Raw genomic sequence first — 12882 nt, 5'->3', positions numbered from 1 at the left:
GATGGCGGGTCGCCGAGGCCAGCCCTGCCGCACGCGCGTCCGCGGGGATCGCCGAGTCCCGAGCGCGCAGGCCGCGGGCCCGGGCTCCGGGGGCGTCGGGCGGCCTCGAAGGATCTCGGCGCCGTGCCCGCGCTCAGGGTCTGCGCGGGGGTCGGGGGGCTGTGACCCCGCAAGGCCGCTGGCCGCTGCCGGCTGCAGGGTCCCCAGCGGGGGCCGGGGGCTCCTGATTGCTGCGAAGTCCCCTGTGTCCAGGAGCAGCGGGGCGCGCGGGTGGTGAGCGGGAGCCCCGGCCTGGTGAGCTGGGGCCAAGGGCGCGGGGCAGGGTCTGGGCGGGAACCGCAGCCCCTGCAGCTCCGCCCTGCGCTGGGGCGCCTCTGGGAGCGCACCCCTTCTCGGGGCCTCGCGGGGTCCGCCGTGGAAAGGGGTGTGGACGTGGGGCAGGTCGCACACATGGCGAATTGTCTTTCCCGAAGCTCGGCTCCTGACTGGCGAGCACGTGTCCTGAAGGTCGGGATCCCTCGCCTGGGGGCGCCCAGCAGCGGCCACGTGAGCGGGGCCACCCCGAAGGCGCGCTCTGCGGCTGTGTGGCCGGGGCGCTGCCACTTTCTTAAACCTCAGATCTGAAGCCTGGACGGTCGCTGTCATGACGGGGGCTTGGCGGGGACCCCAGAGTGAAACCCTGACCTGCCGGGGTGACTCCCTGGGGCCGCCGACGGGAGGAGGACCCAGCCCGCCAGAGCCACTGGCCTGAGTGTCCTCGGAGTCCTGGGCCGCGTCCTGCACTGGGGAGCCGAGACCGGCACTGCCATGCCGCAGCCCGTCCTCGCCATGGGCTGAGATGCCCGCCAGGGCGCAGCCCCCCGGGGCTGTGGTGCAGGTGTTGGCGCATCTCTTTGGGCATGGTCTGGTCCTGTTGGTAGATAAAAAAGAAAAAAGAACTTGAAGCCACGTGGAGCTGAGCCACAGCCGCACCACCCTGGAAGGTGCTGAAGGCAGGACCTGGTTTGTCCAGGCCCCCGGGCATGTGGCGGTCTAGAGACAGGATGAGACAGGATTTTCCTCATCTGTTTCATCCCCCGGCTGGGGGCTGGCTCCACACAGGAGCCCAGGGTGCTCACCGTTAGGGGAGAGGCTGCCCTGGCTGGGTGCGGGAGCCGGGAGAACCAGCAGATGCGCATGGCCTGGAAGGTGGACTTTTCCACACAGAGCGCCTCGCCAGGAGAGCCTTCTGGCCCTGCTCACCAGCTTTTCCCTACTTCATGTCCATTTCGAGGCTTACGTGCGCCAAGAATGTTTTTTGAGGAGTCCCTAGAAATCCTGCAGCGCCTGCTCTGGGGGCCGGAGGGCAGCATGGCCGAGAACCCGGGGAGGGGCCTCTCTCTCTAGCTGACTTTGCATTTGTTGATGATGAAGAAGGAAGCTGTGGCCTCTGAAATGGATCCTTCATCTTTCATAGTGAGGGTAAACATGTTTATTTGTTGGCTAATCTGGCCGTTATTTATAAATTGTTAAAACGTTCTGTATCTAGCGCTTAGGGTGTGCTCAACAAATGTGGGGACTTTCTCATCTTTCCCTCATATTAACGCTTCAAGTTGATAACACTGTGTGTACTTTGCTGAGGCTAAAGCTAAGGTCCTTAAAGGTAAGGGATCTCCCTTTGATTTTTTTTAATATTTATTTATGATTTATGCATACAATAACTGGGGTGAAAGCCAGAGGTGTGGGGGTGTGAGAGGATTCACCAGAGACAGAGTGGGGAGCAGAACAGGCGGACTGACTGAAATCCACTGCTGACGGTAGCAGCGGGGAGACAGGAGAGGTCTGTGGCGCTATGTGGGTAGCTCCCTGGCCAGGGATCGAACTCAGGCTGCCGTGGTCGGCAATAGCTTGACAGCACTGAGACTTTAACCCCTGCTCCACCAGGGAGGCCCAGGATCTTCCTCTAAATACAAAGACAACAACTGAAGCCATCTCTTTAGGAAGGACTTCTTACTTACAACAGCCAGCTTGTTGCTACCCAGAAAATAACAAGTGCAAGTGATCGTCAACATCAAGTCCAGCACAGAATGGACACAGGATCAGCTCATCGAGTGAGTGCATGAATGAATGCGAGAATGAATGGATGTAAACTGAGTCCTACCTCCCACACGGATGGGAATAAATTGTGATGTATTTTATCATGTACTCTTCTAGGTTCAGTGTCACTTACAGTCAAACCAAGAAAACAAAACCTCTTACACTGTGGCTGGCGTCAGGGAGAGCTGAGGACCAAAGAGGTCTGAAAGTTCTATTGACATAGAAACTATTTTTATCATTACTTTTCTCATTTTTGTCCACGCGTCAGGGAATGAATCTCTCAACAGTCATCCAGGTGCCCCCAGCAGCACACGGCTGAAGGGGACGCACAGTGAATTCTTTTGTAGAAGGAAGAAAGAAAACTCCCTCCCCCATCTTGTGAGTGTGCTGCCTCTGGCTCGTCTCTCTCTAGCAACATATTTTGGGGACTGAAGGCAAAGTGCTGGCTATTGAGATTAAAAAATGTCAAGGTCTCCATTCCAGAAGCTTCTACAGACTGAGCAAAGAAATCAGAAATGCATATTTCAGTTTTTGCATATTGGCATTTCTCGGCAGAGCCCAAGGGAGCGGCTGTCTCTGCCTTTGTGCTAGCAACGGTCCCTTCTGGCTGCTCCGTCTCCGTTTTTGGCTCCCGGTAGAGGCACGTCTGTGTGTATGTTTGAAAGTGCAATGAACTGCACAGTGAAGTTCTTTTTCGCTGCAGATTCTGTAGGTGTAACATCTCAGCCCACACAGCCCACCTGCTCCAATCTCCGTTTCATCTTTAACAACTGGTGTTTTGAACAGCGGTGCTGACTCGGGCGTAGTTACCGGAGCGTGAAATCACCAGCAAGACCCCGTTGCCAGCCTATTGAGGGGATATTCAAGTAAGTTGTCCAAGTGGCGGTGGCCAGGCCCCCTGCCCTATCGGAAGAAAGGAAGAAAGGTCGTGGACCTTGGCATGGCCGCTGGAAGGGAGAGCAGAAAACACAGGGATGGTGCAGGACTGGGCTGGGGGGAGGCTTGTTTTTAAAAAGGTGGAATGAAGTGAAAACCTTCTTGGCAGGGAGGTGTATTGTTAACACCGCAGTTTTGCTTTTGCATGTCTTCGTAGGAAATTTCAGGCATGTTTTTCTTTTTTTTCCCCCAAGAAAAGTGACCTTAAGAAACAATGCCGCCTTCCCTGGCTTCTATTTGAGCTCTTGGAGGGACACAGAAACACCTTTTCCAATGAGTGAATGAATGACTATGAGAATGAACGGATGTCTGTAAACGGAGTCAGACCCTCCAATTTCTTATGGGAATAAATTGTGATATATTATAAATGTCAACTAAGAGGAGCCCTTCTGAGCCTGAGAACAGATTACTGTACCAGATCGAGATTCATGAGCATCCAAATAAATGGCCATGGATTTCAGAAGCCCTTGCCATGACTCCTGCCACGGCCTTCCCTGCCCCTGTCCTGTGCCTCTCTCTGTCCACATCACTGAGCCTCATCTGTCCTCTGTGGATTCACGCGCCAGTCTTTTTGGATGAGCACTGAACATGCTTCTGCAGCATCAGGGAGGTTTTGAAAGCTTTTGTCTCATCCTCTCTGTGGGCTTGTGACACATTTGCATTCCCCACGCCATCAAAGCTTAGCAGCTCCAGGTGACTTACTGTGGTCAATGAGGGTTAAATAATGCACATCTCTCCTGGGAAGACACTTCAGGCTGCAGTGCATATGTTGTCACACTCTTTTTCTTCTGCTTCTCTAACCAGCAGTGTTCTAGATGGTCACCTGGGGTCTTAGAGTGAAGCTGGTAATGGTGGAAAGAAAGTCTCTGCACAAGTCAGATGGGATCAGCATGAAGGAATCATAAATGTGTGTTATTTAAGCCTTTCTTGGCTAATGGAATTACTTAATCCAGCTGAGCCCATCTCCCACAATTTTTACCTCTGAAGATTTCAGTTTTCCAGCCTCCCTTGCAGCTAGACCTGGTCTTGACATCTAGTCCTAGGTAATGAATGCAATAAAGTCTCCTAAAATGACACTTTTATAGTATCCAATAACTGTTTCTCCAGTTAATGATTTCATAATCTTGCAAAACCAAAATCATGTAGTCTACAGTCAAATTTCTTTATTCTCTAGTTTTTTCCAGAAATGGATTTCAACGTTTTCCGTTTTTAGAGTGTTTAAAGTAGGCCCTGATTGATTGCAAGCTCAATCTATCACTTACATGTTGCAAAAAATGTTTGTATTGGAATAGGTGGGAAAATGCCTCATTACTTCCTGCTATTTTCTTACAGAGACCAGCATAGACATGTGCCCTCTGTCCCCAGGTTCTGAGCACGTTCTAAAAGACTTTTCTCTCTTAGTATAAAAAAGTCAGACATTTGCAATTATGGTCTCTAAAATAAAAGCAAGATATGGACCAAGAAGGCCCATATCTTCCCAGAGAGCCAGAACAATTTGGAAAGAAGAGACCTCAGACCCTGCTCTCTAAATCCCACAGGCCAGTGGTGATTACAGACCCACAGACATGACTGACGGCCAGAGGATCCTCCAAGGACAGACCCTGTGATGAAGACCTCTCTCCCACACTACATTTCATTTATGATTTCCTTCAACCCTATCTGGACATCCACATCTTCTTACCTCCATTGCAGCAATGATTTCCCCTAGACTATTATTACATTGGAAGAAAAATATTTACGAAGTCCTGGTAGGCAAAGCATATGCTTGGTGTAAGGTGAGATGGCAGATGAGTCAGACCTCAGAGAGAGGCCACAAAGACACAGGGTGAAGGTGCAGTTTGAGGAAAATCTTGAACAATTAAAAGTTCACTTCCCTGTGAATGGGGCAGACCACACTGGAAGCCCAGGGATGGAGAAACCAACCAGCACAGGGAATTTTCTGGGTAGACTGTGGAGGGAAGCCTATTATTTCCGAATTCTGACATGATTCTGACATGTGGGCAACAAGGCTTTCTCCACTGGAGCCTGGTCCTTCAGAAGCACCCCTGGAATGAGCCCCTCATCCACCCACGGCTCCTTCATCACTGTTCACCTGCATTGGAGCTGAACCCCCACAGGCTACTCCCTGCAGATAGTGTCCATCCCATCATGGGCCTCAGGGCCTGGATGAGTTGTGCTCGTTGTTCTGCTCCTTCTGGGTCATGTATGTCTCTTTCCTACCTCCATCCGGTGTACACTGGAGACCTGCCTGTGCTTGGCTCTTTCGGGTTCAGACTTGGCAGCCGCTGCCATCAGTTCCTCCTAAGCAGAAGTGGCAGGTAAAGCCCAGCATCGCCCCCATTGAGAGGCGCCGCCCAGAGAGAAGCACGAGGCCAGGGTGAGGCATGGGTTTAGCCTGGAAGAAAGATGGACGGCAACATGCCCACTGTAACCGTGACAGAGTAGGAGTCTCAGCAGGAGGCTAAGTCCTCTGCCTTCTGAAGAGGTGCGAGGTTGAGAGACATTTATGGCCTGGGGGAGTATTTTCATTTTCTTCCTTTATTGTATTCTGTTGGCTCTTAGCTTTCATCCCGTTAGAGCAATATCGCCATCCACATCTCATATTTTTCTTGGCCTGCTAGTTTGCAAATTCCTTGAAGGGAAATTCCAGGACTTTAAAACACTTAACCCAGAATATCAGGATGCAGATAAGCAGAAAGGCTTTCGGAATTGAAATGGGTCTTTGAATTCCTGAAGCAGCATCATCCTGTCACACTCTGCTGAGACCCCAGGATGTGTCCTCTTCCATTGCGTATGCTCTCTCAAAATGAGAGATTCTTTTAGAATGAGTGATATGGGGCCTCCCTGGTGCGCAGGGGTTAAGCATCAGCACTATGAAGCTATCACCAGCTACTGCAGCACCAGTGAGATCCTGCCCAGGGAGCTGCCCACATGGCGAGCAGACCCCTCCTGTCTCCCCGCTGCTCCCCTAGGCAGTGGATTTCAGTGGATCCGCCTGTTCTGCTCCCCACTCTTTCTCTGGTGAATCCTCTCACCACCACACCTCTGGCCTGCACCCCAGCTCTTGTATGAATAAATTAATAAAATAAATCCTTAAAAAAAAGAACGAGTCATCTATATTTCTTATAAGTCAAAGGAAAAAATATTCACAAGCGTCCCTGTTGCAGACACAGTCCAGTCCAGTTCTCTGGACTTGGCATCTTTCCCCCAACAAGATGGGGTTTACTTGATTTAGTTGTGACTATACTATATATTTATGCTTTTGACTCTCACTTTTCACAGTTATTCCCACAATTCAATTTTTCTTAATATTCTGGCATAAACACCATTATTTTTGTCGCATGTGTGAGAATGTAGCAGCTGGACTCGGGCACCCACGCTGGGACGCGGCAGCAGAGGACACGGCCCGCCCGGTGACATGGTGCACTGGACAGACAGACGTCCATGACTGATGGACATGGAACGACGTATTGAAAACTTGAAAATGGTTTGATCAAAATTAACTAACAAATGCACAGAGTTTAAATACCGAGCGGATCATTCAAGAATTGTGGAAAAATATCAAATTCTAGTATCTGTGGACTGGACTCATTTGAAGAATTAATGGCTGTGATTTTTCCAAAATTAATGACAGATGTAAAGCCACAGATGTAAGAATCACAGAGACATCAATTAGGATTCATTAAAAAACAAAAGAAAAAACCCTCTCTCCACACATACATGACTATGCGTGCACGCACGCACACACACACGCACACGCACACCCTTGCCATCCGAGCAGATCAGAGTCAAACTGATGACAGTTCAGCAGCTGCACGGCGTGTTCCATTTATAACGTGATTTATCTAAAATGTCCTGACTACTCAACTTTCAGTTCTTTACAATTTTCACTATTTTGAAAGGATAATTTATAAACATTCTCTATGTTAATGTCGCTTTGCATATATTTTATTATGTCTACCCATGTTTAAATATCACATGTGGATACTGAACACACATGCTATTCTGAGATGTGCTCTGCGGTGACGCTTGCACCTTGGATTTACTCAGAGCTCCGCCGGGGGATTGAACCTCCGTAGGGAGTAAGTCACATGCGATTTGCTACAATACGAATGCGCCTACTTTCAAAAGTCAGCCAAGCACAGACGACAGAAGAGAAGCGTGGCTGTGACTTCACTCAGGCCCCCACTGAGAAACGAGGTACCTGTGGCCGTGGGTGTGGCCCAGCAGCTCCCGGTGCCCCTGCCATCGTGGGGAGGCAGCCAGTCAGCGAGCCCAGGAGGCGGGACGGGAACCAGGGCCGATGGCGGGTGGGTTAGTAGAGAGAGCAGCTGAGCGAAAAGCCAGAAAGACAGTCTGACAGCCGGCCCATGCGATGCGCCTGTCGGCTGGGAGAAGCGCGGGCATCCCCTGGAGTTTCAGATGAGCTTGAGCTGCTGTGCTGGGTGAGCCGAGGAGAGAAGGCCTGGAGGAGTCTGGAAATTGAATGGGGGGGACTTTATGACTGCAGAGGTCGAGGGTCCAGCGGCAGAGTCCAGGGTGGGGCAGAACTTCAGGTAATCAGAGGTGCAGGGTGATCTGACAGGTGGGGTGTTCGGCGAGTCCGTGTAGAAGCTAAAACCACCGTGGGCTTGAGGATAGAGGCAGAGGAGCTGGCTGTAAGTCAGGGCACTCGAGTGCCCAGTGGTGGCAGGCGGGTTGTGCAGCTGGAGGTCGGGGTCCGGGCGCGGGGGGCAGAGAAGGGCTGCTGAGTAAGGGGTACGTAAGGCAGATTGGGGTCAGGTCAGACGACCGTGTCTACAGCTAAAGCACACAGGTGTTTTTGGAACAAACTCCGTTATGCTGCATCATCCTCTTTTATAGATCAATTTTACAAAGGTTCGTTTAGACTTTTAGCATCTTTCTCCGCAAACAATGACTTGTAGATATTTCCTTTGGCGCATGGTTGTCAGATTTTGGCCTCTCAGTGAAACGAGTCTCAAAGTGAGTTGGCAGCGTGTCCTCTTCATTGCCCCTGACATATCGGATGCGAAATGGGCATGCTTCTTATTTCCTTACATGTTTGGAAGAAATCCTTTGCGATATCTTGTCTTGGTGGTTTTGTTTGCTTCGGTTTTTTGCGGAGATGAACAATGATCTTTTATTTGTTGAGGCAGTTTGGTGTGCCGTGCTTTGCTGGAAACTTCACATTTTAATTGGAAAAGTTCGTCTTCTTTATATTTAATGTAATTTATGATGTAACAGGGTATTTACCAAGACTGTTCTGTTCTGTTTTCAGCTCCTTCGGACTCACTTTCCTTTTTGGACCACTTTCGACTTGACACGCGCAGTGCAAGGTCAGTTCCTCCTCCTGAACTTGTTGCGTGTTCATCACCCTCTTCCCTGTCTTCCTGGCCGTCCCTCCTGCGCCAAGACTCACTGCAACTCATTACAAAGTACCGCTTTGGTCACATCCTCACTTGTGCTACATCTTTGATTTATCTCCTGCTTTTTACATTGTTGTTTTCATGTGTTTTAATTCCACGCATATTTAAAGCTCCACCAAATATGTTTGTTTTCTATAGTCAATGTTTATTTATAACTACCCACTTATTCACATTTCTGTGACTGTTGCTTTTGCATTTCTTTCTGAAACGTTTCTTTCTCCTTCTTGTATTTATTTTAGAGAAGGTATGCTGGCAAACAATTCTCTCAATTTTTTGTTTGTGGGGAATGGCTTTATTTAGCCTTCATTTTTAGGATATTTCAATTAGCGGTGGAATTCTAGGTTAGCAGGGTTTTTATTTAATATTTCCCTAGAAGTAGCTTTCCACTGACTTCTGTCTTCAGTTGCTTCCTCTGAGAAAGTGTCTGTCAGTCCTATGGCTGTGTCTTTGGAAAGACGTGATTCCTTTCCTTTCCGTTTCAATTCTCAGAGGCCATTGGAATGTGCGTGGATGTCGGCTGCTAGTTTTTGGTTGGTTGATTTGCTTGTTTTATGGTCTGCACAGAATTCGCCAACTTGCATAAATCTGTGAGTTGAAGTTGCTGTCACTTTAGAATGTTTTCAATTATTCCTTTAAATTCCGTTTCTGCCCAGTCCAGTGTCGACCTTGTTTGCCTCAGAGATTCCAAGTACTTGATGGTAAGAATGTTTTGATGACTTTTCCATTTGTCTTGTGCGTTCCCCCTACATTTTAATTCTTTTTTATTTTATTTGTGATGCTGTTATTTGGATTTTTTTTTAATTCACACTGTTATATTCCAAAGACTAACTCTGCAGTGACGGTCACTATTGAGTGTCTAATTTTAGATCGTCTATTGATATTTTATTTCCAGAACTCAGGTTCACAAGATTAAACATTTTCAACAAATCTAAGATACACCTTTGAAATCTGTGCCTATTTCCTGTACAACTAAGCAAGAGAAATGCTGCCAGAAGTGTAATGATGTGTGGTTTTCTAATAATATTAATTATAAAAATTGTGTACAGTTCAGAATTATTACAGTGTGGGAAAATAAATAATCTTGGAGCAGGTGAAGCATGGCAGAGATCTTAGGAGCTTTGCCTCCTTGTCTCAAAAGACCCAGCCTAGTCAACTGGAGTTTCCATCCATTATAAAGAAGAGCCTGGTGATGAGAGAGAGAGACAGACAGACAGACAGACAGACAGAGACAGAAGGAGAGAGATGGAGACAGAACAGGGACAGAGAGACAGAGAGACTCCTCTAGGGTCGTGGAGAGCCTCACCCTGTCTCCTAGGAAGGGCTCAGCTTTTGTTCTCTTACATTCGCTGGGCTTGGCCTGTGAGCTGTCCTGTGCCAAGCCCTGCAGCTCCCATGGCTCCGTGCACATCTGCTCCAGCCTCTGAATGTGGGATCTAGACTCACACTGTCACAGTCTCTGCCTGGGCAGGATGGAGACACCATTTCCCAGAGCCCAGGTCGGCTGGCTCATGGCAGCTGACTCTGCCCGTGTCCAGCGGCCTGCGACAAATGTAATTTCCAAAACACTTTACATGTGTGGTCATGTCTTGGCTGTTAAATACGAGAAATTTGGATTTGGCTCTTGGATTCAGTTTGATTTTTAGTAAGCATACATCAGAGAAAGAGGAACATGAAAATCTTCCTGCGTGACAAGCTTGGGAGACCCTAATATAGGACATTGTTGCTGTTATTACAGCTACTATTAACATCCAAGTGATTGTGCTATCAATCAATAAACACATTTTTGTGAATAGATACATAATGAATATGAACTCATTATAACCATATGGACTCCATGGGTCAGAATCATTAGTTCCTCTGTCCTCAGGAAATAGAAATTTCTTGGTGATATAACAAATGTTTAGAAATTCTGCATTCTGATTTTGTTGCCAAAATATGTTATTATTACTCAGATTAATCAGATCTGAGCACATTATAACAATATTAGTCATCACCCAAGTACATTACCATAACAAATATGCTGCTATATAAATCTTCTCGGATGCATTTTCAGCATCAGAACATTCCAGGGCTGGGTGGCTTCTTAGGAACTTCTGATAAAATGCAACCCCAGCCTGCGTGCCCCGATCACCTGCTTCAATTCCAGCTTCTGTAGTCTCAGCTTGAATGCTTCCGGAAGGTGAGACTCACTATTTCCAAGACAGCTTATTGTGCTGCTGAATAATTCCATTGTTTGATCTATTGCCTATTTTAATATGTAGTCTTATTTTATTTTTTAATTCATTTTTATTCAGAGAATACTGGTGCACAACAATGCCTGTCTTTGGGGAGTACAGCGTCACCCCTCTTCGAAAGTATGTTGCCACGCCAGGCCGCCAGCCGGGCACCCATCACCCTCCGGCACGGCCCGTCGGCCCTCCCCCTGCTGCCCACCCCGCTCCCCTCAGGGAGCCTCAGTTCTACAGTCAGATCTCTAGGATTTGTTGGACTTCTGTTCTGTCTGAACCTTGCTTTGTCTTTCTCCTCAGCCTCCGCTTGCTCGATGCCCTCCCCTCCACCCCGGGTCGCCACAAAGGGCCGGGTCTGGTCTGGCATCACTGTTGAGTGTGGTTGAATCACCCCACGGGAAGCTCCTCCTGGGCTCCCCTCCGGGCCCAGCCCCAGGGGCTCTGCCTCCAGCAGGATTCAGACAGAGGAGGCTGCCAAGCGCCTAGCAGACTCTCCAGGAGGGCGAGACTCACGCTTGTTACTCTCTTTGTAGAGGGAGCAGGGGGTGTTCCTCTGCCTGGCCTTCATCTGCGGAGGTTCTATTTGTCTTACGGATTTTGCTCCTGAGTCACTTCCTCGTCGCCCTTTCCTGAGATTACATGGTGGGGTCCCCTCTGCTGTCCCGCCTGTGACCACTGACTCCTGCGCCCTTGTTTGACCCCACGTTCTGCTCCCCGCTCCTTCGGGAGAAGAACTTGGTCCTGGTTTCTGTGGCTCTGAGCATCCACCTGGCGACTCTTGGATGCCCGTAGCTGGTGACACTGTCACCTGAACGAAGGGTAACTGCGTGTGTAGCTGTTACAGAGAAGGCCGCACCTGCCCCACCCGGAAGGCCTCCAAGGCCGCGTGAGACAACATGGCGTGAAAGGCCACTTACGGCTACTGCCAGGCTCACGGGGGGCGCGCGGGCCGGTTTCGGCAGATACGGGGGAAGCCACGTTTTAATTAGACAAGTTCAAGATTTTCCTAACATCCTGTAATTGGGAGAAATGAAAGCAAAGCAGGCCTTCCCTTCTGCAGTTCTCTGATCTAAGGGGGAGGCAGGATGTTCCTTTCAGGCCTTTCCCTGCAGAGCTCGTCCTTCGACGGAGTCATCCGCTCCTCCTCCCGCCACTGCAAATCCATATTCATGTTTCAGATTGCTTTGCCAGATCCAGTGTTTTTCTGGATTTAACGAGACCCCTTAAGAGCTCCCCGCTCAGAGAGCCGGTGTGTGGGGCTAGGGTGCAGCGAGAAGGCTCGCCCCAGACGGAGTCACGGGTACTTCCTCTGCTGATTGGTGTCCGGGGTTCTGTGCTTCAGGAGCTGAGAGCGCTGCGCCCGCCCCCGACGCCCTGTGCTCTGTACCCCAGTGTCGGCGTCATCACGGGAGTTTCCTGTCTCCGTCCTGCTTCTCCTGTCAAAATTCCATGTTCATTTTTCTTTCTTGTAACAAACCAACAAGCGATACTTTTGGCTTTTCTAATTTTTTTCATTTTGACTGTTTAAATCCTTACCTGTCTTCGGGGTATTTATCAAAAGAAACAGGTACACACTCGCGCCGGCTGAGGCTGGGGTGAGGACGAGGGCGCGTGTGCAAGCGGAAACTCTCTGGGACTGTCCTTCTCTGGGGGATGCCCCCCCCCATGTGCTGTAGCCTGAGCAACCGCCGCTGGCCTCCTGCGTCTCAGCTTCCGCACAGGCGCCTGCTCTGCTCTGTCTCCAAACAGCAGCATCTTCTTCAGGCTTTTCATCACTTACCTGACAGAGGAAGCTTGTGCAGGACGTGTGTATGTGGTCAGGCAGGCTGGGTGGGGCCTGGATAGGAATCCCTGTGGTGTGGCCCCTGGGGCAGGGCCCACACGGGGCGACTCAGCTACCTTGGCGACCTCCTGCATTTCCTCCTGGTGACCTCCAGACAGCAGGCTGCGGTATGCAACTTCAGCACAAAAAAGTACCTGGTGTTCGCCACACTGCGATGGTGTCTGTCCCATTCAAAGCAGAGGGACTTGGGACTCCCTGGTGGGCTGGGGGTTGAGTCTCAGCACGATTACTGCTACAGCCCGAGTTTGCTCCCCAGCCAGGGAGCTACCCACGTGGCGCAGCAGACCTCTCCTGTCTCCCCGCTGCTCCCCTCAGCAGTGTGTTTCAGTGGATCCGCCTGTCCTGCTCCCCACGCTGTCTCTGGGGGATCTTT

The 12882-nt window shown here is 49.8% G+C and overlaps 1 long non-coding RNA gene across 5 annotated transcripts; it reads left to right on the top strand.

Moving 5' to 3' along the window:
• Window positions 1-268: 268 nt before the first annotated feature.
• On the top strand, window positions 269-8359 carry LOC119259578 (uncharacterized). Of its 5 annotated transcripts, none has more exons than XR_005128501.2 (3): window positions 269-294; window positions 1924-2090; window positions 2194-4849. It is a non-coding gene; the product is annotated as an uncharacterized LOC119259578 (long non-coding RNA). The 5 variants fall into 5 exon arrangements; XR_008554193.1 differs by lacking the exon at window positions 269-294 and adding an exon at window positions 1109-1461 and having other exon boundaries at window positions 1980-2090; XR_008554195.1 differs by lacking the exon at window positions 269-294 and adding an exon at window positions 8291-8359 and having other exon boundaries at window positions 1469-2090; window positions 2194-2942.
• Window positions 8360-12882: the final 4523 nt, after the last annotated feature.

The sequence above is a fragment of the Talpa occidentalis genome, unplaced genomic scaffold (genome assembly GCF_014898055.3).
Source record: "Talpa occidentalis isolate TD23 unplaced genomic scaffold, MPIMG_talOcc4v2.1 talOcc4.5, whole genome shotgun sequence".
NCBI lineage: Eukaryota > Metazoa > Chordata > Mammalia > Eulipotyphla > Talpidae > Talpa > Talpa occidentalis.
This window is presented reverse-complemented; position numbering and strand designations above follow the sequence as displayed.